Below are 26,185 nucleotides of genomic sequence, written 5' to 3'. Positions count from 1 at the left end.
GGCTCATAACTTGAGTATCCACTAAATATATCATTGTTTTTTCAAGTCCCTGGGAATTTTGCAGGTGTGGAGGTGTTTATGTAACCTTATGCTGGGTCATTAATTGGTTATCATTTCCCCCCCTCTATACATAGACCATTTCTGGTCAGCCTAGTGAGTTATCGTGAGACAGTACAAATAAATAATATTACTTACTAGTTCAAACAGAACCGCTTATCAGGTGGTTCAGTATAAAACGTATTTCACTGGGAAAGTGTTGTCAGTGCATTTGAAAAAATGATTCACTATTTGGTCCTTCTTAGTTGCCTGGGTAAGTTTATACTTAGAGGATTTGAGCTGGGAGAGGGAGGTTGGTTGGATTTGCAGAACAACTGCTGGAGCCTTAAAGTATCTTGTTTTTTCTTCATAATTTACAACTATTGTATCAGTGTCACATTTTAACTGGGCTGGGCTAGACAAGGATCCCCTCAGAATCTGTCCGGCTGGTTACCCAACAGAAAAATCTGTCTTTAGGCAAAGGAAGTCTTGCATCCCAAGGGCTGAGCATGTTGCTACTGCAGGACTATGCTGCAGAGGTGTGTGGGAAAGAGAGACTGGGAATCAAACCAAGTCTCTTGTACAGAATGTTGATATGATAGAATTGAATTCAAGTGGGATGTGCCACACTAAGACATTTTCAGTGTGTGAGAAATCTCATTATATTTTTTCACATTCATACTCCAGCATATCTCATTGATAATGGGCGAGTTCATTTGGAAGAAAGTAGAATTTGGTTTTACGCTGTGCCTTATAGATGCAAGTTATTCCATGAAGGGTTTTTTCAAATACTGAGGGAAGCTTCAGCACTGTAATGATTATGCAGCTGAACAGCTCAAAAGCTTACATGCAGATATTCAGGATCTGTTTTTACTGAAGGAAGGATTGTTCAGGACACCAAAAACATGCCCTGCTCATTCCAGAAAGTGCAATGGGATATCCAGCAGCCACTGGTAAAAAAGAGATAGTTTAACATTGCATGAGGAGGCTGGGCCTCTAAGGCTGTTTAAATTAGGATTGTTTTCCTAAAATTTTCCATCATGCAAAGTTCAAGAGAGACACTAGACAGGACTGCACCATTTTAATGAAGGTAAACCCAAATTGAGGGAATAGGCCTTGAACCTACCACCAGCTAGCCCAGACGTTTCCTTTAAAAGGATACAAAAATAAAACCATTTACTAGTGTTAATTCCTGCATGTGTTTATGTGTTTTGAGGAAAGCTCTGCATGGTGCAGTAATATAGCTTCCTTTTTTAAAGTCACTGTTTTAAAATCAGTATGAACCTGAAAGAGAAACAAAGAACAGAACCTGCTGTTATCACAATCCACTGTGTTTTAACCAGTTTATTTCATAACTGAAAAAAGTTACCTGAGCTTTCAGTCTTGCATACTTGATTGCAGTGGGCAGCACAGGTTTGTAGCTGACATTAAACCAAACTGACTGATCCTGGTTAAGGATCCACATGATGAACTGCATTCATTCATTTCTTTGTGATTAGGAACAATTTCTGGAAGCCCTCTGAGCCATGCGGTTCACAATGATATATTAACCTAGCGAGTAATTGGAGGACAGGAGGCCCTGTGAAACAGCTGGAAGTGGCAGGTAAAATTTTTATTTGAAATCTTTTGCGTAGTTAAAAAAAAAAAAGATTTGAGAACATGACAGCAAAGCAGAAATATGAGATAGCAGATATGGATGAATTTTCTCTAGCGCTAGTCAAAGCTAACATACAACTTTCTTTAAATCTGTCAGTCCAGCACATTAATAAGAAACAGAAGCTGTGGTTCACAAACTATCCCTTGACCACATCATCAGGGAGCTTCTTTGTTTGTGGTAGTTTGGTACCAAGAATTTAGAAAAACAGTATCTCCAAAATCCATAATATGAAACTAAAATAATGGAGATTTGCTTTGACTAGGGTGCATTTTCCTAGAAAGGGATTTTTTTCCTGTTTTTTTTTTTTAAATATGACTCTGATTAGAAGAGTGAGTAGATTAAAAATGGCATCTCCCTACTGACATGTCTGCTTCTTGTATATCTCCAAAATAATTTTTGCTTGCTTCACTGTCAAAAATACTTTTTTGCTAAGTTTTTTTATTCCAGTTAGCACCAGAGAATTAATAAAGAGATGGTAAAGTGGATTAATAAAGATTCTGGATTTATGTGCCATCAGAATTGTTAGCTAAGTTCCAATATCTTTTATTACTCTCAGGCTTTGTCTCCACCTGGGAAAAGGTGTATTTTTAACTCATGTTAGTTAACGTGTTGAAATCTGAGGATAGAAAAGGCAAATTGTAGTCGGTGTTAGCTGGTGGAGCCTAAACGCTAGACTCCACTAACACATATTAAACTATTACTGTCTTGTCTATACTAGGATTCTAACACATGCTAAAAGGCACCTTTTTCCCCTAGTGTGGGCATGGCTGCAATTCACGAAATATGTTGCTAAATCTGGCGAGGATTCAGAGAGGAGCTACAAGAATGATTAAAGGATTAGAAAACATGCTTTCCTGTGATAGACTCAAAAAGCTCTATATATTTATCTTAACAAAGAGACAGTTAAAGGGTGGCTTGATTACAGTCTGTAAGTATCTACATGTGGAATAAATTTTTAATGATGGACTCGAGGAAGGGGCATGAAAGGTCAAGTGCCCCTCCTCCAGCAGGGTCAGGTGCCTCTCCAGCAGCCAGGTGAGGAGAGAAAGGGGTGGGGCCAGAGCCTCCTCCAGCCACAGCGCTTGGGACACTGCCTGGTGCAGTGCAGTGGCTGACTGGGCGAGTGCTTGGCTGCAGAAGCAGCAGGCTGCCCCTCTTCCAGGCTCAGCTTCTGGGGACAGTGGCCAAGCAAGCTGGAGCCCCCATGCCCCTCCAGCATGCTCAGAGTCGGTTCCTGTCCCCAGAAATTGAGCCTAGTAATGTCGGGGGGAGAGGATGGGGAGAATGTGGGCTACAGGTGTGGGGGGGGGGAGGAGTCACATGGGGAGGTTACATGGGGGGGCACCAGTCATCTGCTGAAGCTGGACAAATTCAGAGTGGAAATAAGGTTTACATTTTTGACAAGGAGGGTAATTAACCATTGGAACAGTTCACAAGGGTTATGGTTGATTCTCCATCACTGACCATTTTAAAATCAAGATTGGATGTTTTCCTAAAAGATCTGCTCTAGGAACTGTTTTCCAGAAAGTTCTCTGGCTTGCATTACGCAGGAGGTCAGACTAGATAATTACAATGAACCCTTCTAGCCTTGGAATCTATTAATCAATTGAAACCAACATGACTTTAAGATCTCACTTGAATTCACAGGCCCAGCATTTAGAAGAAAATCTTGTTCTTTGTAAATTAAGTTATTTAATATGAAAACCACTGAGAGACAATAAGCCTGGAATCTTTTGATGTCATTTTCACAGAATCACTTTTTCAGAATGTAGCTGCATTTTAACAAACTTAATTTCTCTTTAACAAACATTTCTGTTCAGTAGAAGGCTGTGACTCCCCACCTTTGTCTACATCAAGGGTCAGCAACTTTTCAGAAGTGCTGTGCCGAGTCTTCATTTATTCACTTTAATTTAAGCTTTCGCGTGCCAGTAATACATTGTAGTGTTTTTAGAAGGTCTCTTTCTGTAAGTCTATAATATATAATTAACTCTTGTTGTATGTAAAGTAAATAAGGGTTTTAAAATGTTTAAGAAGCTTCATTTAAAATTAAATTAAAATGCAGAGCCCCCCAGACCGGTGGCCAGGACCCAGGCAATGTGAGTGTCGCTGAAAATCAGCTCTCGGCACGCGGGCCATAGGTTGCCTACCCCTGGGCTACATGCATCAGTTGCATTACTACAATCTGTTTGTAAATCAGTTTAGTTAAACTAGTACAAACCCCTGTGTGCGCATACTGAAATCTGTTTAAAAGTGCTTTATATCTATTATCTTAATTCAGTAACTAATATAACTAGCCAATTTAGAATGTCATCACAGAAATACAGCTGAAACAGAACTTCTGGTGTCGTGAGGCTCAGTCTTGAAGAAGATAAGCTATATAAATTCGGAGTAAAAATAATAGGCATTATGTACAAATGTATCTAGTACTTTAAGTGATTAGGTTGCTACCACTGATATCTCAGATCCGAATGTCATTGATAATATTTAGTCAGACCATAAAACCACAACGGGAAATGTTGTAATGCATTATAGAGGCCACACACATTTTATCACACATTTCCACGGTAAAAATGATACAATTAGGAACAAAAAGTGTCAGCAAGCAATGATTTTCATTCTCTTTTTAAATAAAAATACAATCTGGGAATGTTAAATGGTTAAAGAGTGTTATGACTTACGCATTTACACAGCATGGATTATTCTACATTTTAGAAATATATGTACAGAAAAATTATCCCCACTGTTAGAGTAAATTTGGGCAAATAACTTCCCTTAAAAATACGAGGAAAATACCAAGCAAGGTATAAGCACTTACTAAATGATGTTATGGCTTATGATTTCACTCAAGACACTATTCTAATATTAATATTAAATAAACCGATGAATTTTAAATGGAAACTGCACTCTCAAGTTATTGATGATTCACTTTATCGGGCTGTTTTGTACATGTTCTACATAATATCTTCTGATATTTTTTTACTCTGGACCTTAGTTATTTGACCTGTAGTATAACAAAAACAGCTTGCAAGTTTGATATTAGTTAACATAAAGCCTAATCTGACTGAAATTATTTAAAGGGTTACTGTTAATGTTTAATTTTTTCATTTTAACCCCCCTCCCCCCTGGAAAACCACAATTGTTGGTAATCCATCTTTGTGAATGACTAGCCCAAATGACCATCTTTGGTTTAAAGGTTATTGTGATGGGGTGTTCAGGCCTTCTGTAGTGACTCTAAAAACTCTGCCCTGCCCAGTGGCATCCTTTGTAAGAGACACGGCTGAGCTAGCCAACAGTCTGGAGTTTCATGGGCTAACTTGTAGCCAGGTTTCAGCACAAGCTCAGGGAGATGCTGCTACCTACAGGCTAATTAAGTAGAGCTAAGCCTATTTAGCCACAACATCTTTACATTAAGGGTGTCTCTATCTAGTGTGACAAAGTTCCTCCTCTACCTTGGTGGGTCCTGTGCTTATTGGCAGATTTGCTCTCCTCAGTGATCTTCCCCACAGTCTGGGTCAACTCCTCCTGTGTCTGATCAGGAGTTGGGAAGTTTGGAGGGAACCCGGGCCCACCCTCTACTCCGGGTTCCAGCCCATGGCCCTGTGAATTGCAGCTGTCTATATGGTACCTCCTGTAACAGCTGCGTGACAGCTACAACTCCCTGGGCTACTTCCCCATGGCCTCCTCCAAACACCTTCTTTATCCTCACCACAGGACCTTCCTCCTGGTGTCTGATAACACTTGTACTCTGTAGTCCTCCAGCAGCACACCCTCTCACTCTCAGCTCCTTGTGCCTTTTGCTCCCAGCTCCTCACACGCACCACTTCTCCTCTGGCTTCCCCCTGCCTGTTTGGAGTGAGCTCCTTTTTAAACCCAGGTGCCCTGATTAGCCTGCCTTGATTGGCTGCAGGTATTCTAATCAGGCTGTCTGCCTTAATTGATTCTCGAAGGTTCCTGATTACGTTAGTGTAGCCCCTGCTCTGGTCACTCAGGGAACAGAAAACTATTCATCCAGTGACCAGTATATTTGCCCTCTACCAGACTCCTGTACCCCATTGGTTTGGGTCTGTCACACTAGGTAATATCTTTATTTTATTGCTGGACAAAATGAGACACGGGTCTACACTGGGGAAGAGGTGTGGGGGGGTCGACCTAAGATACGCAACTTCAGCTATGAGAATAGCGTAGCTGAAGTCGATGTATCTTAGGTCAAATTACCTCGCGTCCTCACGGCGCGGGGTCGACTGCCGCTGCTCCCCCATTGACTTCGCGTCCGCCTCTCGCCGAGGTGGAATGCAGGAGTCGACAGCAGAGCGATCGGGGATCGATCACTACCCGCCAATCTGGCAGGTAGTTTAGACGTACCCAAACAAAGAGATTAAAGTCATGGATGGGTGTCTGCCAACCCATGTGAGGGATTCCCATTCCAGTCCCCACATGGAAGCTGTTGTCCTCCCATATGTCATTTTTCTTTGAATTTTCATCCTAAATAATGTTTTTTCCAATCCCATAAACTTGATTCACACCTGTTAAATTATACTCAAGCATATGGATTCTGCATACATTAATGATAAAGATGTTTCACATCCCAACATGTCACCTGCACACTAATCCTGAAGGAGTGGCTTTCTGTAGCATACTAGTATCAAGTGTTCAGATGCTAAAGGGTTAAGTGTTGTATTGCTCTGGTAATCTGAACCTTCAATCAGGCCTTGCTTCCAGGTAAAGTGTAAAGTGTAGGAAAAGTGTTTCTTTCAATCAAGTTAGCTCCTAAAGGTGTTAAACTTGGTCAACATCTGTGGTAAGTAAACAATTGAGTTAAGCCATCTTGATTGATCTAACTCAATTTAAAAAAGTACCTTTTCCTCCTAGTTTAGACAAGGCCTTGGAGAAGACTTACTTTCTACCACTGGACGAAGGGCAGCAGACAATTAAGCAGACACAGAAAGCAAGCTCCAGCAAGGGCATGGGTGGGTTGCGGGGTATGTAACTGATCAAAATAGCACTTGTAAACTGCTGCAGAGTCCGGAATGGAATGCTGAGGTTAAATATTTTGTCATTTGATACAGGTGTCCCTCCAAATAGCCGATACATATTATCCTGAATATTTTTCTCATATCTGTGGTGGCACCCTTATTAGTCCCAGCTGGGTCATGACTGCTGCCCACTGCTTCCAAATGTAAGTAAAATAATATGAAACTTTTAACTGTTGCTACACATCCCAGTTCTGCTTCTCACTCTGGACTGCTACCGAGGGCCAGTGCAACTACTAGGCGAACTAGGTGGGTGCCTAAAAGCCCACTCAGGCAAGGAGGTGGAGTGGAGGGGAGCTGAGGTGAGGGGGCGCACAGGGGAACTGCTCCCCGCCTCAGATCACCTCCACTCTGCCTCCTCTGCTGACCACACAGCCCCCGCTCTAATTCTCCTCCAATCTGTGCCGCAGGCCTGGGAGGGGAGGAGAATTAGAGCGGCACCGGCATGCTCAGCAGAGGAGGCAGAGTGGAGGCGAGCTGGGCGGGCTCCCTGGGTGGGGTTAGCTGCTGCAGGGGGGGCTTCCTGGGCGGGGTTAGCTGCCGTGGGAGGGGTGGCGGGCAGGGTTAGCTGCGGGGGGGTAGCTGCTGTGGGGTGGGGCTGTGGGGGGAGCGGTGGGCTCCCTGGGCAGGGGGTGTTAATGGGTGGGGTTAGCTGGGTAGGGGGTGGCGCAAGGTGCAAGTTTCACCTAGAGCGCGAAACTTCCTTGCACCGGCCCTGCTTCTACCAGGTCATTCAAATACTTACAGTCTTCAACATGTTCATTCTCTGAGACAAGCAAGTGTGACTAACCCACAGTTAGTTTGTGACCTATGGTAAATATTATAAGACTGATACATATTTACCCATTTCTGCCAACTTCCTGGAAGCAAAAAACAGGTGATTGCAAATTTACATAAATGCATACAAAAACATATAAATTTGCATACATGTAAGTATTGAAAATAAATCTAAATATGCATAAACCTGCACAAAGACAGAGTGAGGAAGGAAACCCTGCTTACCCCCTCTACATGCCATATCTGCTTATATGATCCACAAAGCTCCTCATGCATTTTTGACACCATGTAAAAAATACATTATAATAGTAAGAAGAAACATATCTTTAGCTACAGATGCCCTTAGCAAAGGTATCCTTAAATAAAGTATCCATAATAAACACATCCTTAGCATTCCATATATATATTCCATAATTTTATATATAAAGCTTTAAGTATAGATGGAATGTGAACAATTCCAGATTCTTCTTCGAGTGGTTGTTCATGTCCATTCAAAGTAGGTGTGCGCAAGCCACGTGCACACCAGCTGGAAGATTTTCCCTTAGCAGCGTCTGTAGGGTCGGCCTGGGTGCCCCCTGGAGTGGCACCACCACGGCACCCTATAAAGGGGCCCACCGACCCTCCACCCCCTCAGTTCCTTCTTACCGCCGGTGATGGCTAGCTGGAACTTCTCTTGCGTAGCAAGTTGGCAGTGTCCTATTCTTACTATTTAGTCCATGTATTCAGTCATATTATAGTTAGTTAGATAGATCTTTGTATATAGTTTTTTGTAGTTGGGGGGTCCCCCCCCCCGAGTCTCCGTTGCTTGCTGGGGCATGCCCGGGTCCCCCGTGTTCAAGCTCTGCAAGGACTGCAGGAAATTCGTGCCCAAGAGTGACCCGCACTCTGCTGTACCCCTCTGACTGGCTATCCCTCTGATACTTCGCACTCTGTGTGTTTGAGGTGCCTCGGAGAGAGTCACCAAAAGGACCAGTGCTCTATCTGTGGAGGCTTCCGCCTGCGAACTCTTAAGGACAGGGCTCAAAGACTTAGAGTCCTCCTGATGGAGGTGGCCCTGCGACCACCCTCAGACCCAGAACCGGCCGAGGCGGGGCCCAGCATGTTATCCTCGGTGCAGAGTGCCCCGGCACCGACATCAGGACTTAGGGCCCAGCCCAGGTCATCGAAAACCCGGCACTGGATGGAGTCGGGTCATAGGAAGTCGGCCTCAGTGTGGCACTGCTCACCTTCTCTGGTGCCCTCCAAGAGAAAGAAGCCAGTGAGGGATCGGTCACCCCACCAGGATCTGAGGCCAACGCCGTCTGCGGGTGTAAGCAGACAGGCTGGGCTACAGCCTTCCGCAGTTCCGTCTACTCCCACACCACAGAGATGGCGATCGAGGCTGGACCAGCCTAACTCCCCGGACCTCAGCGGGGACATTTGTCACCCATCAACACTGGAGGTGTTCGAGGCAGCCTCAGACCTAATGGGCCTCCCGGCACCGGCCTCCCTGCATCGTAGGGAATTGCCTACTGTGGTCCGTCCACCAGTACAGTCTAGAGGCAAGCCAGCCATGCTGTCGCCTCCCTCCCCGCACCACATTGTGAAGGTGGCACCGGACCAGAGGAGAGGCTCCCCGCCGCCTCTGCACCGCTCTCCTTCGGCATTGGGCACTGCTTCCCCCAGGTCCTCATACTCAGAGACCTCAGACTCAGAGGCAGACTCCCTTCACTCCAGTCGGTCGCGGAGCAGGAGATCGGTTTCAGGGGTGAGCCATCAATGTTACCCGCAGTGGCAGCAACAATGGCAGCCTCCCTCGCAGTGGCCGTTTTGTACTCCCTGGGCCTACCATCAGTCGGTAGGCCAGGTGTTTGGCCCTCAGTCACAGTCGGCTTCAGTGTCCTCAATGTGGCCCCGACGCAGCTGCCTCCCCTCCCGGCACCGTCGCTGGGCAGGGGTGTGCCACTGTCAAGTTCAGCACCCTCTAACCAGGCAGGCTGCTGCTCCAGTTCAGGCTCCGCCGGCACCGCATGATACATCAAGTCACTCACTGGCAACCCCAGTACTGGCTGCGGTGCCGCATTTAGACTCGGAACCGGCACCACAACCTCAATACTGTGTGCTGCAGGACCCCGAGGGGCCGCATGCACCGGAGGAAGGGCCGCTCCATGTAATCTCCTTGTTGTCCTCCCTGGACGAGGCAGTCTCGGGCTTGGCTGCGGCACTGGCCCTAGAGGACACTCGAATCCTCCAACAATTGCTTCGGCGAGCAGCTCAAAGCCTTGCAATCCAAGCAGAGGAGATCGAGGTGGACGCGGACCCTGTAGTGGACATTCTGGCCCCCTCAGGGCCATCCAGGGTGGCCCTCCTGCTGATAAAGACTATAGCAGATACGTCCCACACCCTATGGCAAACATCAGCCTCATTGGCTGCCCTATGAGGTCCAGCAGATGATTCAAGACCTCCCCTTCGAAGGGCAGTTGCTGTTTTCGGAGAAAACGGACAAACGTCTCCATAGCTTAAAGGACTCGAGGGCCATGCTTCGCTCTCTGGGCTTGCATACCTCCGTGACCCAGCACAGAAAATTTAGGCTGCAGGCGGCCCCTCGCCCGTACCAGCCACAGACTCGCCAGGAGCTGGGGCACAAACGGGGCAGAAATGGCAGGAGGCATCACTAGTGCCACCCCTCTAGCCAGGCGTCTAGCCAATCCAGACCACCATCTGGGTCTAGACCCCCTATTTGATGGTACAGTTGAGGTCGACCTACTGATAGAGACTCTGGATACTTCCACCCCTACCTTTGGGTCACGTCTGTCCCACTTCTGCCGTGCCTGGTCCCAAATTACGTTGGAGAAATAGGTACTCCGCACAGTAGAGAGGGGATATTCTATCCAGTTCTCCTCCCTTCTGCCCCACCAACCCCCCTCCCCGTCCCTCTTCAGGGACCCTTCTCACGAGCAACTTCTAATTCAAGAAGTGAAGTCCCTCACGGAGGCAGGTGCGGTGGAGGAAGTCCCGCAGGAGCTCAGGGGCAAAGGCTTCTACTCTTGGTATTTCCTAATACCGAAGGCAAAAGAGGGCCTGAGACCCATCCTAGAGTTGCGGCGGCTGAACAAGTTTGTGTGAAAACTCAAATTCCACATGGTCTCCCTGTCCTCGATCATCTCCTCCCTGGATCCAAGAGATTGGTATGCCGCCCTCGACTTAAAGAACGCCTATTTCCACATTGCCATAATTCCATGGCACGGTCGGTACCTCAGATTGGTCGTGGCTGACGTCCATCTGCAATTCATGGTGCTCCCGTTCGGCCTGTTGGCTGCTCCCAGGGTCTTCACGAAGTGCATGGCGGTAGTGGCAGCCTTCCTGCGCAGGCGAGTCATCCAGGTATTCCCCTACCTGGACGACTGTCTCATAAAGGGCCACTCCAAGGACCAGATAGAGACCCAGGTGTTGTTCATCAGGCGGACTTTTCTCGATCTTGGCCTCCTTTTTGAACGAAGCCAAATCCACCCTGTCTCTGACACAACGAATAGAGTTCATAGGAGCGGTTCTGAACTCCACCCATGCCAAAGCGTACCTGCCGGAGTCCAGGTTCTGAGCAATTTCCTAGCTCATCCTCGGACTACACTGCATCCCGGTTACCACGGCATGAGTGTGCCTCCGGCTGTTGGGCCACATGGCAGCATGCACCTATGTGGTGATCCATGCCAGACTCCGGCTTCGCCCGCTGCAGTCCTGGTTGGCGACAGTTTATCGCCCGGTCAGGGACCCCCTGGACTCAGTGGTGTCCGTTCCCCACTTGGTGCTGAGCTCGCTACGGTGGTGGCTTAACCCTCAGGAAGTCTGCGTGGGTGTCCCCTTTGCTGCCCCACAATCCTCCCTCTCCCTGGTGATGGAGGCCTCGGATCGAGGTTGGGGAGCGCACCTGGGACTCCTCAAGACACAGGGCTTGTGGTCGTTGGAGGACCTTGAGTTGCATATCAATGTCAGGGAGCTGAGAGCGGACTGCCTGGCGTGTTTGACCTTCCGGTTTCACCTGGCCGGCAGGTGCATTTCAGTCCTTTTGGACAACACGGCGGCAGTTTTTTATATCAACAAACGGGGGTGCACGTTCCTCTCCCCTCTGCAGGGAAGCCCTCGCGCTGTGGGATTTCTGCATTCACAATGCCACTCACCTGATGGCATTCTATCTTCCGGGGGAGCAGAATGGTTTGGCAGACACCCTCAGCCACTCGTTCCAGGGTCACGAGTGGTCCCTCCGATGGGATGTGGTGCGCTCAATCTTCCAGCTCTGCGGCTTTCCCCAGTTAGACCTGTTTGCTTAAAGGAAAACAGGAAGTGCCTACGGTTTTGCTCCCTCCTGGGCCGCAGTCGGGAGTCTCTGTTGGACACCTTCCTACATACGTGGGAGGACGGTCTGCTATATGCCTTCCCTCCGATCTCCCTGATACATAGGGTGCTTTTAAAGATTCGCAGGGATCACGCCAGGGTAATCCTGATAGCTCCGGCATGGCCACACCAGCATTGGTACACATCACTCCTGCACATGTCAGTTCAGGCGCCCCTGACGCTGCCCCTACTCCCAGACCTGATCATGCAGGACCGAGGCTCCCTCCACCATCCGAACCTCGAGTCCCTTCACCTCACAGCCTGGATGCTCCATGGCTGAACCTGGTGGAGTTGCAGTGCTCCCAGCAAGTCAGGCAGGCTGTTAGGTAGCAGGAAACCATCCACCAGGGCCACCTACCTGGCTAAATGGAAGCGCTTCTCCATATGGTCGGGTCAGCAAGGTCACGACCCGCTGGGGGTACCAATTCCCACTGTCCTTGACTATTTGCTTCACCTAAGACAACTGGGCCTCTCCCTTTCCTCCATTTGTGTTTACTTTGCGGCCATATCCGCTTTTCATCTGGGAGAGGGGGGTGCCTCGGTGTTTGGGAATCCGCTAATTGGGCGTTTCCTCAAGGGTATGGACAGGCTCTTCCCGCATGTGCATCAGCCGACCCCTGCTTGGGACTTGAATCTGGTCCTCTCCGTCCTCTCGGAGCCACCCTCTGAGCCTCTGGCTTCATCCTCCCTGCTGTACCTATCATATAAGACCGCCTTCCTGGTGGCAATCGCCTCAGCCCAATGGGTGTTGGAGCTTCAAGCATTAACATCAAACCCCCTGTACGGAGTCTTCTACAAGGACAAGGTCCAACTTAGACCTCATCCGGCTTTCCTACCCAAGGTCGTTTCGCAGTTCCACATGGGTCAAGATATCTTTCTCCTGGTGTTTTATCCGAAACCACACGCCTCCAGCGAGGAGCGGAGGCTACACTCCCGGGATGTCCGCAGGGCCTTGGCTTTTTACATAGAGCGTACCAAGCCATTCAGATGCTCGACCCAGCTCTTTGTCGCAGTGGTAGAAAGGATGAAGGGGCTCCCAGTCTCCTCTCAGAGAATCTCTTTGTGGATCGCGACCTGCATCTGGGAACGCTACCGCATAGCTAAGACCCCTGTCCCTCCGGTCACGGCCCACTCCACTAGGGTGCAGGGCTCCTCTGCGGCTTTCCTGGCTGAGGTTCCGACTCAGGAAATTTGTAGAGCGGCCACGCGGTCCTCCATCCACACGTTTTCATCTCACTATGCCATCATGCACCAGGCGAGGGATGATGCAGCCTTTGGGCATGCAGTTCTCCAATCAGCAGTGATCTCCGACCCCACCTCCTAAGGTTAGGCTTGTGAGTCACCTACTTTGAATGGACATGAACAACCAGTCGAAGAAGAAAAAACGGTTACTCACCTTTTAGTAACTGTTGTTCTTCGAGATGTGTTGTTAATGCCCGTTCCAACACCCACCCTCCTGCCCCTCTGTCGGAGTGCTGGCAAGAAGGAACTGAAGGGGTGGAGAGTTGGCGGGCCCCTTTATAGGGTGCCGTGGTGGCGCCACTCCAGGGGGCACCCGGGCTGACCCTACGGACGCTGCTAAGGGAAAATCTTCCAGCTGGCGTGCACGCAGCATGCACACACCTACTTTGAATGGACATGAACAACATGTCTCGAAGAACAACAGGTACTAAAAGGTGGGTAACCGTTTTTTCTGGTTTGGAAAGGTTATGAGCAGTTGAACATGGAGATCAGATACAAGAGCTGCAGTTTCCCAAATAGTAAAATGCAGATAGTAGTTCCCTAGCTCACAGGTATGTCTGGTAAAGCACTGTGAAGGTTCTCAGATGAAAGGTGCTGTAGAAATGACTGTAACAGGAGAAAGATCCTACTGCTGCAGAAGCTGTCATACAGAGGCACCAATGTGGAGCAGAGGAGATGCTTTATGGTAATTATTTTTTAATTCATTTTCAGGCCAATACCAGCAAATTACCAAGTGGTTCTGGGCGACACAATCTCTTTGAATTGGATGGCACTGAATATTCTGTTAGTGTGGACAAAATATTTATTCATGAAGACTGGAATACCACTGATATTGGGAATGGGTAATTTGTTTTTGAAATATGACTTTGGCATGGGAATGAATACTGATGTCCTTACTTAGGGGCCAGTTCTGCAAATGTTTATGTACATATTCTATCCATCACCCACTGAGGTTAAGGATGGCCTTGTAGAAAATACTTGACTGGGACTCAGGACATATAGGTTCAGTTTCTGGTCTGTAGAGCTCCTGTATGACTTGAGCAAATCACTTAATCCCTTAAACCTGGTGCTCAAAAGCCTTACCAGAGCCCCATTCGACCCACTGGCCACCTGCTCCCTACTTCAGTGTAGGTGGCATTCCTGATCACAATTACATCCGCATGATGAGTAAATGAAATAGGTGCTCTCGTGGCTCATGCCCCGTACACCATATTCTTCAAGGGCGAAGTCACATTGAGACTATATCCAAAATTTATACCAAAAATATCATCCTCTTTCCATCTGAATCAGTTGATTCACCTGCCTACATTTTACCCTAAACCTCATGTGAATACACAAGAGACTGCCCAACATACGTTAGACATCTGACGTGCATTAGCATTCTACCTGGACAGAACAACACCTTTCCGAAAATCCCCCAGGCTTTTCACTTCAATGACAGAGCATTCCAAGGGGTCTGTAATATCCACACAGAGACTATCGAAATGGATCTCCAACTATATCCAGATGTGTTATGAACAACTCAAAGCAGAATCCCCATCAGGGATCAGGGCCCATTCAACATCAGTATCTATCTCAATAGCTTTCTTAAATAATGTACCAATAATACACATATGCAGAGCAGCCACCCGGGCCTCTGAACACGTATTTACGAACCATTATGCAATTACTTAAGGTTTGAGCTCAGACACAGTGCTAGGGCTAACAGTGCTAACCTCCGCTATGAACGCAACTCTGAAGCCCCTTCCATCCGCACAGGGGCGCTGCTCTACACTCATCTGAAGTGGAGCACCACAGAGATAGCACTCGAAGAGAAGGTTACTCACCTTGTGCAGTAACTGAGGTTCTTTGAGATGTGTGTCCCTGGGTGTGCTCCGCTACCCACCTCCTCCCCTCTACTCCAGTTTGCAGTAAGGACTCTATGGTAGAGAAGGAACTGAGGGGGTCGGGTTCTGTGCATGCTAGTCAAGGCAGCAATTGTGCACACATGACCTGTGTGGACATTGCTACCAAAAAATCTCAGATCAACAGCACCAGGACACATCGACGCCTGAAGTGGAGCACCCGTAGGGACACACATCTTGAAGAATCTCAGTTACTGCACATCATTGCACATATTTCTCCCCAGCTGTTCTCAGGGGGAGGGAGTTGAGGTTTGCCATCCCACCAGCACACCCCATTGATCAGATCCTGGGAATTAGTGCTAGACCAGGGACCCAGGCCTCCATTGTAGCAGTGCAGTCAAGTCAAGGAAATGGTGCAAAACCCTAAAAACAAGGGGTAATGCATTTGGTTTTGACTATGTTTCCAGTATTAATTCATTATGAGAAAACCCAGGGCTTTAAGACCCAGCAGGAGCCAATAGTCTGTTTGTCTTTCTCTTCTGTTGTTTTAGTTATAGCCTCTCTTGTGCTGCTATCTCTTTAAATCCATGGGCTGTCGCTTCCAGTGATCCTTTGACTTTGTCTCTGCTTGGGAAGAATTAGAACATTCCTGGTTGAATACGGAAGCTGCTAGAGGCTGAAGCTTCCTGCAGGGTCCAAATACCTGAAAAGTGTTCCGATTCATTTAGAGCCTAATCTTTTAATTGAACTCAGTAGGAGTCTTTTTATGGACTTCAATAGGCAGTGGATAAGTGCCTTAAATATCAATTATATTGAATGGGAGGGGGAAGAAAGAGTTATCTTGCTCTGTGTGTGTGTGTGTGTGTGTGTGTGCGTGTGTGTGTGTGCATGTGTGTGTGCGTGTGCGTGTGTGTGTGTGTGTTCAGTACTCCTGACAGAATTCTGGCCCACATATTTCTGTGGCCCCTGCATAGAAAAACACAAAAGAAATCTGTGGGGAGATGCATCTCGTCCCTAGCAGCCCAGGCAGCGCATCTGTTCCAGCATGCTTGGAGCAGCCTTAGAGACGCAAGTCAATGCAGGGGGAGAGAGGCTGGGTGTGCGTGCCTGTGGGGGAGACGTTGCTCATCGTCAGGGGGTGGGGCTGGCCAGCAAGCGAGAGGGACTCTGTCCCTCTCTCTTGATACTGTGGCTCGAGGGGCGTGGAGGAGGGTAGGTCTTTTTGTTATGCAGGAGGAATGCTCTGTCCCCGAGGCAGAAATGTAGCAACCTGCCTGCCTAGTAAAATGTCTGTAACTTCTTGAGAATTGTAAAAAACACGTAATTAAATATTTGTATCATGTTACTGAAAATTATTTGTTTTTAAGTTAAAGAAAATGCTTTTGTGAAAAAACAACACATTTTGTTAATGTTGCTGTTGATGGTTAATTGATCTCATTCTCTGAGGCCAAAATGTAGCAGCCTGTCTGCATAGTAACATTGTTGATGATCTTATGGTTAGTTAGCTGTTCCCATTCTCAGTCAGTTTTAATTTTTTGGCACATAATTTTAATTTTTTGGTGCAGAATCCCCCCAGGAATAGTTCAGAGAACAAATAGTTATGGGCCTGATTCTGCAATATGTCACGTACCTTCTGGGAGATGCTGAGCTCTCTTTGCTCCTCTTGATTTCAATAGGCATTGTGAGTACTCAGCATCTCTCAAAAGGTCCTCAGCACATCACAGTATTGGGCCCATTGAATGGAATGTTCATGAATTAATCAGCTGTCACCACCTTTTCCAGTCCATTCTCTAAACTGCTAAGAAAATTTGGGTGCAACTAACTGTGTGTCACTTCTCCCCGCACTGATTGCAGGGTGATTCAGGGAGCCCTTTGCAGTGTTACAGGGATGGTCGCTGGCAAATTCATGGGATTGTTAGTTTTGGGATTGTCCCTACTGCAACGCCTATCAGAAGCCTACAGTCTTCACACGGGTATCTGCATACATCAACTGGATCTACAACATAAGTTCCTCCAAAGTTAATGGTTTAAATTCATCTTGGAGCTACTCCCATGCAATTAATGGAGTAATAGCAGAGATAAGTTTGACCCAGTCCATTCATTTATTACATTAAGAACAGAATTAAGAAACTTTGAAAGTTTAAAATCCAAAATGCATTGGCCTTATTTTTGGCACATTCAAATAAATCTAATGAAGGAGAATGAATGCAGTCACCGTCTGGAAATACTAGGATTGAAATACAGTAACTCCTCACTTAGAGTTGTCACAGTTAATGTTGTGTACCTATTGGGTTCCGGGAACTGGGAGTTAATGTTGTGTAGCGGGGTGGACCCCCACTCCTGCCCTGAAGGGTTAAAAACAGCCCTGGGAGGGGATTGTGGCAGGAGAAAGCAGCTTTTAGGCTGAGCTGATTGGGGGAAGGGGCTGCAGCTGGGGCCATGCCCCAAACAGACTTAGCTGGGCCTATAAAGGCAGAGAAGCCAGGGGCAGACAGAAGTCTCCCACTGGCTGTAGAAAGAGAAGAGCCTGGCTGCAGGGAGCTAGAGACAAAGTACTTAAGTGGAGCAGGGCTGGGGAAAGGCAGAGGAGCTGTGGAGCTCCAGCCTGGAAAGCCCCAGGCTGCAGCCTAGCATAAGACCAATGGGTACTGAGGGTTGCAGAGGGCAGCCCAGGGGTAGGCAAAGGCAGCAGGTCCAAACACCCCTTGCCAGCGATGAGTAGGCTGATACTGTAGTCTGCCCCAGGGTGCAGGGCTAGATGATGACTGGCAGTAGCCTTATACTGAGGTGAGGTGGGAATAGTGGGTGGGTGTTCCCTGGGGAGCGGAAACCCTAAGACTGAGGAGTTACTGCCAGGGGGCAGAACCACAGGTAAAAGGGCACTGGGTCCAGGGAGGGAGATGGGGGCCAGAGGACAGGTGGATCACCAGCCTGCAAAGGGTGCTCCAGAACTGGAGAGAGCTAATTCCCTGAGAATCCAGCAGGAAGTGCTGCAGGGGTGAGTCCGCTCCTCTACATATTGTTATGTTGCTGATCAATTAGAGAACATGCTCGTTTAAAGTTGCGCAGTGGTCCCTTATAACGTTGTTTGGCAGCCGCCTGTTTTGACCACTGCTTGCAGAAAGAGCAGCCCCTTGAAGCTAGCTGGTGGGGGCTTGGAACCAGGTCAGCTGTCCCTCCCCCTACTGCTGTGTGCTGGTCCTGCCCTCTGCCTTAGAGCTGCTCCTGGGAGCCTCCTGCTTGCTGTGCAAGGGGTGGGGAAGAGGGGTGCTAATCTCAGGGTGCTCCCTTCCCCCTTCTTCTGCCTCTGGCTCCTATACTGCATTTCCACAGCAGTTACTGTCTCAGTTGCTGATCTATTTAAAAAGGCAATGTACTTAGAGTAGGGTTGGCATTAAAGTGGCAATGTGCATCTCTCTCTCATATGCACTGTGTGTGTGTGTCTTTCCCTCTGCCATGCTGTCTCCCCTCCCTCCATTCCTGCTGCCTTGTAGAGTATGAGACTACATTAACAGCAATATGTTAACCCTTGAGGGCTCAGCCGAGTGCTAGTTCATCATTTAGCAGTAAGGCATTCCCTGGGAAATATCCCTCCCTCTTCCATCCTCTGACTTCACCACCTCAACCAAGCTTCACAATCATCATTGCTGTGTACAGCATTAAATTTTGTTTAAAACTTATACTGTGTATGTTTGTTAGAGGAGTGGGTGGGTGAGATTCTGTGGCCTGCATTGTGCAGGAGGTCAGACTAGATAATCATAATGGTTCCTTCTGACCTTAAAGTCTATGAGTCTGTCTGGTGAAAAAAAAATTTCCCTGGAACCTAACCCCCCTATTTACACTAATTCTTATGGGGAAATTGGATTTGCTTAACATCATTTCGCTTAAAGTAGCATTTTTCATGAACATAACTACAACGTTAAGCAAGGAGTTACTGTACAACACTTACGGCTGGCAAATCCTGTTTGGTATGAAATCTGATCAATTAGGCTTTACCCACACAAGGCAAAAAGACACTGCAACAAACCATTGGTGTAATTCTGTGGCCTGTGTCATGCAGGAGGTTAGATTAGCTGATCATACTGGTCCTTTTTTTGCCTTAAGACCTATGAATTACCTGGTATATTTTGAGTCTGACATCTGTACAATGCTTTGTGCACACGTACAGGAGCCATCCCAGGTGATTATGACAAGCATAGTTGTACCAGTTGGTTATAATATCTGGAGAAGAGATCTTTAACTCGTGTTCCTCAGGATTCCATGCAGTCTCTCTGTATCTCTGAATCCAATCTGGGGCAATAGTTGTGTATTTGTAGATACAGTCTACAAGTGCTGCAGTTGCCCCAGTTCAGCTGATTCCCACAGTGCAGTCAATGCCTGGGGTTTGCAAATGTCCAAAGATCCCATGCTCCTCACAACATTGTGTACTACAATGGGGCATCTGCTTCAGGGGTCACAGAAAATGCTGTAGTACAATCATGTTTGTAAGATGTGCTGTGTACCAGACTTCCATAGAAACAAGATGGATGTTCTAAACCATTATGAATAAAAACAGGACAACCGTTTATTTCATGAAATGGCTGTCTCTCCTGTAAGCAGAGTCAGGATGAGCTGTACCCTGACATCTGGTGGTGAATTATGGGAAAGTGTGGAAAGAATGTTGGGAATGTGAAGTCTCAAATATTTGCATAAGCACACCCAGCAAGGAGCCTGGGGATGATTATTTTGACATTTCTGGGATCCCCAATTTCTTCATTATTGGGGCAGGATAAATTAAGTGTTGCCACCTGATTATGTGAATGAGGAACTACGAGACTGCTTTATAACAGAAATGTCTCAATATAAATTAAATGACACTTGCTAGACAAGGGACATGGGTTCCAAAACCCAGTGAATTGAGAGAGGCTGGGGACAGGTATCTGTGCCTGGTGGTGCAGTCTCCTTGTGGAGTCAGAAGCACCAGTTCCACCTCCTCTCTCCACTGTGGAACGTCAGAGTTGATTTTTTTTATTCCCTTAAGAATCTAGATACAGGTTACTGAGCTGAACTCACTTTGGGCTAATGGTGCACTAGCACTGGGGCTCCCCTACTATGTGCTAAGATCTCTAAGAGCTGAAATCACAAAAGAGCTAAAATTACTGAGCTGAGAGCACTGAGTACTGTGCTAACTAGTGGGGGAGCCTGAAGCTATGCTGCGGAACCGAGCAGCAGGCGGAGTGGAGCAGTTTGTGGGGATGGCTGGAGCGGACCACAGGACAGCTGGTGGAGCGGAGTGGCTGGCAGAGCGGAGTAGCTGTGGGATGGGTGGAGCGGCCCACAGAGCGAGCAGAGCCGAGCAGTTTGCAGGGACAACTGGAGCAGCTCACGGGGCAGCTGGTGGAGCAGAGCAGCTGGTGGGGTGGAGTAGTTTGTGAAGACGGCTGGAGGAGCAGAGTGAAGCGGCTGCTAAAGTGGAGCAGTCCGTGGAAAAGGTGGAAGCAGAACCCATGGAGAGGCAGGGCAGTTGGCCCTGGACCACGTAAGGTGCCCCTTTCACCCAGGCTGAGGGAGGGACCTCTACAAATAGACTCTTGAATTCTGGGGTGGCATTGACCAGAGACTTTTGGGTTATTGGACTTTGGGGTGATTGGACTTAAGACCCTAAGGGGAAAAGGACATTGCCAAACGTACTTGAAGGTGGGTTTTTGTTTATGGTTTGTGTTATAACTCTGTTTGTGGTGTTTCTCCAATGGGATGCCGCATTGATTCCTTCCTTTATTAAAATTTTTTTGCTACACTCAGACTCCGTGCTTGCGAGAGGGGAAGTATTGCCTCCTAGAGGCGCCCAGGAGGGTGTGGTATGTAAGTGTCCCAGGTCACTGGGTGGGGGCTCGAGCCGGTTATGCACTGTTATTGAAACGGAACCCCTGGATACTGAACCCGGCCCTTGTTGCTGCTAACTCAGAGGGGCAGAAGAGTTACACTCCAATGCATCCCTCACCTAGTAAAAATGGGCCTTGGGGAGCCAACTTTCAGAGGATTTAATGGAGTCTTATCTGCACTACACCAATTACAGTCAACACGAGATAGGACAAAAGCCAATGGATTCATCTGAAGTAACTTACCCTTTAGTTGGAAAGTGCCCGTGACTAATCTGAACTCTGTATATTTGGAAAGTTGTTGTCGTCTTATCAGATTTTTAGCCCTGCTTCAGCTGCAGTTGGAAGCCTGGTGAATCCAGCCAGCTGGGAATTCCCCTAATATGGGAGACCCCTTGCTGGTATAACACTAGCATTGCTAGCCATCTTCTGGCTTCCCTCAACCCTCTGGCACAGGGGACATGCCAAAGACATGACTGTGGTGAAGAGGGCATGGCTGCAGTGATGCCGTACAGGGGCAATTCCTGGAAGGTGGAACAGCCCTAAAACTGCTCTAATTTGCACCAGGAGTTGAACCAGCCCCACCAGCTCCATATGGGGAGATCCCAGGGATCGAATATAGTCTCATTTGCCCCCCACTCTCCTGAGCTGTGCGGAATGGAGGTCTGGCACAGCTGAGGAATGGCCTATCTGGTCATTTAAAAATAATGTAAGAAAACTGAATATATTCTGTACTGAATCCATTTCTCTGTTTTTCAGACTATGAAGAATGATGGTGACTCTTAAGGAAGGATCTGTTTGTATATGAATGTGAACTACTGTTTGAATGAAAAGAGATGCCTGTTAATTAAATTTCTCTCTCTGTTATGGTCACACTAATAGACTGGGTTGGCTGCAATAATCATAAAGCAACAATGAATTAAAAACCTGTAGTACTGTGCATTCCATAATCAGTGTTGATAAATGCAAAGTAATGCACATTGGAAAACAATCTCAACCATACACATAAAATTAGCTGTTACCCCTCAAGAAAGGGATTTTGGAATCATTGTGGATAGTTCTCTGAAAACATCCACTCAATGTAATCAAAAAAGCAAACAATGTTGGGAATCATTAAGAAAGGGATAAATAATAGGACAGAAAATATCATATTGCCTCTATATAAACCCATGGTACACCCACATCTTGAATACTGTGTGCAGATGTGGTCGCCCCATCTCAAAAGAGAGATTGGAATTGGAAAAGGTTCAGAAAAGGGCAACAAAAATTATTAGGGGTATGGAACGGTTGCCAAACGAGGAGAGATTAATGAGGCTGGGACTTTTTGCCTTGGAAAAGAGACGACTAAGGTGGGGGATAGGATAGAGGTCAATAAAATCATGACTGGTGTAGAGAAAGTAAATAAGGAAGCGTTATTTACTCCTTCTCATAACACAAGAACTAGGAGCTAACAGATGAAATTAATAGGGAGCAGGTTTAAAACAAACAAAAGGAAGTTATTTATTTATTACACAATGCACAGTCAACCTGTAGAACTCCTTGCCAGAGGATGTTGTAAAGACCAAGACTATAACAGCGTTCAAAAAAGAGCTAGATAAATTCAGAGGACAGGTCCATCAATGACTATTAGCCAGGATGGGCAGGGATGACGTCCCTATTTGCCAGACGCTGGAAATGGGTGACACTTGATGATTACCTGTTCTGTTAATTCCTTCTGGGGCACCTGACATTGGCCACTTTTGGAAGACAGGATAATGGGATAGATGGACCTTTGCTCTGACCCAGTATGGCTGTTCTTATGCTGTTATGTTCTTATATATATAGTGAAACCTACATAGTGCATATGGGATGGGGTATGGTAGCTGTTGTACCTGTCACGTGGATGTCACATAACTAGAGCATACATACCAGTGCTTTATTAGGAATACTCATAGCTTAGAGACACTAGACAGTCGGAGTAAGGAGGATACAGAGTTTTCCATCACTAGTTCAAATCCAGGCCAGGTAAGTTGTAAATGAGAGTTTGCTGGTTTCTTTGTAGGTCTATGACAACTGAGTCTGGCCTCAGCCCAGTTCCTAGTGAATGTGTCCACTACCACGTTTGGCCTCAAATGAACACCCTCATTGGCAGTCTTAGTAGAGTGGCCAAAGACTGAATGAGCTGTGGAGACCGAACTGTCCTCTCATCCCTGAGTTGGAGACTCAACATCTAGGCCCTGTCTACACTAAGGAAACTAACTCTCCAGTGGGTGAGCTAGGGTTGTCAGGGATCCAGTTTTTGACTGGAACGTTTGATCGGAAAGAGACCCTGGCAGCTCTAGTCAGCACCACCGACTGGGATGTTAAAAACCCAGCCAGCAGTGCAGCGAGGGCCCAGGGCTAAGGTAGGCTCTCTGCCTGATTTAGCTCTGCACAGCTCTCAGAAGTGGCCACCAGATCCTTGCGGCCCCTAAGCGCATGGGTGGCCAGGGTTGCTCCACACACTGCCCTTGCCCTGAGTGATGGCTCTGCAGCTCCCATTGGCTGGGAACTGCGACCAGTGGGAGATGCGGGGGCTGTGCCTGTGGGTGTAAGGGCAGCGCATGGAGCCTCCCTGGCTGCCCATGTGCCATGGGGCTGCAAGCACCTGGTGGCTGCTTCTGGGGGCTGCGGTAAGCACCGCTGGGACCCAGCACCCCTCACTCCCTCCCACACCCTAAATCTCTCATCCTTGGCCCCACTCCAGAGCCCGCATCCTCAGCCAGAGACATCACCCCTTCCTGCACCCCAACCCCTGCCCCAGCCCGGTGAAAGTCAGTGAGGGTGGGGGAGAGCGAGTGACAGAGGGAGATGAGTTTCAGTGAGTGGGGGCAGGGCCTTGGAGAAAGGGGAGGGCAGGAGTTTTTGGTTTTGTGAGATGAGAAAGTTGGCAACCCTACAAAGAGCCTGGGTACCTGTGGGGCGCTGCACTGCAGACCCTCCACTTGCCCTGAGCAGGGACACGGGTTTCAGACTGCTCTCAACCGCCCTCACTCCAGGCAGGTGGAGGGTGTGCCATGGCTCCCCACAGCTGCTCACGAGACTCTTGCCATGGCCAGGCTGTGGGCCCCCAGCTGGCGCCGGGTTTAGGTAAAAGTTATGCATGTTCTGCCCTGCGTGGGGGGCCCGCAGCGTGGAGACACAGGCTGGGGGCTGCTCTCAACCCTCGCACCCTGGGAAGATGGAGGTCCTGCGGCCCCTGGTCCGCTCCAGCTTCCTCCGGGGCCAGGGGGGCAGCCCTCAAGTAGAAGAAGAGGGGTAGGGGCAGAGGGCCCTGGATCCCCAGTTTGGGGCAGGTTCTGCCGCCCATGTGTAGAGAGGGTCTCAGGGTATGTCTATGCTGCAATTGGAGGTGTGATTGCAGCACATGTAAATATACTCAAGCTAGCTAGGTACCAATAGCACTGAAGCCACGGCAGCATGGACTTTGGCCCAGGTTAGCCGCCCAAGTAGGGTTACCACCTGGCTGGTATTTGCTTGGCCTGGCTGGTGTTTTTATGGCTTTTCCAGATGCCAGAAAAATAATTTAACCTGCTGAGTTTTTTTATGTGGGTGTAAAGATTTGCGTTATCACAGTACACTGGGATATCCAATCTTTAAAGTTTCTGTGTCCTGCTAAAGATGCTGCAGTGTTCCCACTTCTGCAATTTAAGCGATAACAGATCAAAACTGTTGAAAATAGAGCAGCTGTCTGCCCACCAACAGGCAAGTGCACCGTGCATGTGTGTGAGAGAGGGTTTGAGTCACACGAGAGTGAGGAGACATGACATATTATGGACCTGTTCTATATGTGTTATCTCTACTATATGAGTGGCTGTTGAAGTGGGATGGGTTGCAGAGGTGCCTTGCGCTGGGGGTTGTGGTGGGCTTGCCTTGTGGGGGGGGGCTCTTTTGCATTTCAAAGGTGAGAGCCCTGTAACCAAGTATCCAGGATCCTGGGCAGACTTATAGAGACCATGCTGAAGCCCACGCTGCTGTGGCTTGGCTGCTATTGCTGCCTGAGCTCATTAGATTAAATCTAGTTTCATTAAGTGTATGTGTGCTGCAGTCACACACACACACACACACTCTCTCTCTCTCTCTCTCTCTCTGACTGACCTGCAGACATACCTTAAGAGTGAGTCATGTTGCCAAAACAGTGTTGGGAAGTGTAAGGTGCTGCTGAATGAACTGTTAATAGAGGACTTCAGGGCTGCCAACTTGGCACCTTTTACAACACAAAATACCTTACGGAAAATTTAAAGGCCAGAATATGATGAGTTTGGGGCTCTGTCTGTACATCTTATGAATTCCAGATGATATTATGAACTTGTATCATGAAATTACTGTCACGGAAGGCCTATCTGCATGAGAATTTACCAGTGCTGACAGCACATGCAGCAAGTACATTCCAGGCTGGGGACAATGGGAAGGTATTAACTGTTAACAACCATACTTTGATCACAATGTTTATGCTAAGTGGTTTGCTGAGTGGCAAGAAGACATTTATTCCTCTGGCTGGGGAAGGTAGGAATTATGGAAACAAGGAGCACCACACAGGCACAGGAAGCACTGGGGAGGAGAAAGGAAGATCACAGAAACTGGGGGGAAAGTCTTCCTCATGGAGAAGTATTCTACCAAGTAGGGTGACCAGGTGTCCGGTTTTCACCCAATTGAAAAGGGATCCTGGTGGCTCTTGTCAGCACTGCTGACCGGGCCATTGATTGACTGCCTGGTGGTGGTGCACAGCGGGGCTGGCAGGCTTCCTGCTAGCTTCTGGCTGCACGGCTCCTGGGAAGCAGCCGGCATGTCTCCCCTCTGGCTCCTATGTGTAGGAGCAGCCAGGAGGCTCCATATGCTGCTCCCAACCCAAGCGCCGCCCTCACAGCTCTCATTGGCCAGGAACCATGGCCAATGGGAGCCGTGGGGCAGCGCCTGCCGACTGAGCAGCATGCAGAACTGCCTGGCCGTGCCTCCACGTAGGAGCTGGAGGGGGAACATGCCACTGCTTCTGGGAGCTGCTTGAGGTAAGCCTTATCCAGAGCCTGCACCCTTGAGCCCCATACTTCAACCCCTTGCCCCAGCCCTGATTCCCCTCCTGCCCTCTGAACCCCTTGATTCCAGCCCAGAGCACCCTCTTGCATCTCAAACCCCTCATCCCCAGCCTCACCCATCACCACCCCCCAACATCCCAAACTCCTGCCCCTGCCCAGAGCCCCCTGCTTCACTCTGAACCCCAGAACCCCCTCCTGCATCCTGAACCCCTCATTTCTGGCCCCATCTCAGAACTCACACCCCCAGCCCAGAGCCCATACCTCCTCCCACATCCCACCTCAGCCCAGAGTCCCCTCGCTTACTCTGAACCCTGTGGCTCCA

The 26,185-nt window shown here is 48.1% G+C and overlaps 1 pseudogene; it reads left to right on the top strand.

Moving 5' to 3' along the window:
- The first annotated feature begins 276 nt into the window (after positions 1-276).
- Positions 277-21,598, top strand: LOC116836896 (chymotrypsin-like elastase family member 2A; annotated as a pseudogene).
- The last annotated feature ends 4,587 nt before the right edge of the window (positions 21,599-26,185 follow it).

Source organism: Chelonoidis abingdonii, chromosome 2 (genome assembly GCF_003597395.2).
Source record: "Chelonoidis abingdonii isolate Lonesome George chromosome 2, CheloAbing_2.0, whole genome shotgun sequence".
Classification (NCBI taxonomy): Eukaryota; Metazoa; Chordata; order Testudines; family Testudinidae; genus Chelonoidis; species Chelonoidis abingdonii.
This window is presented reverse-complemented; position numbering and strand designations above follow the sequence as displayed.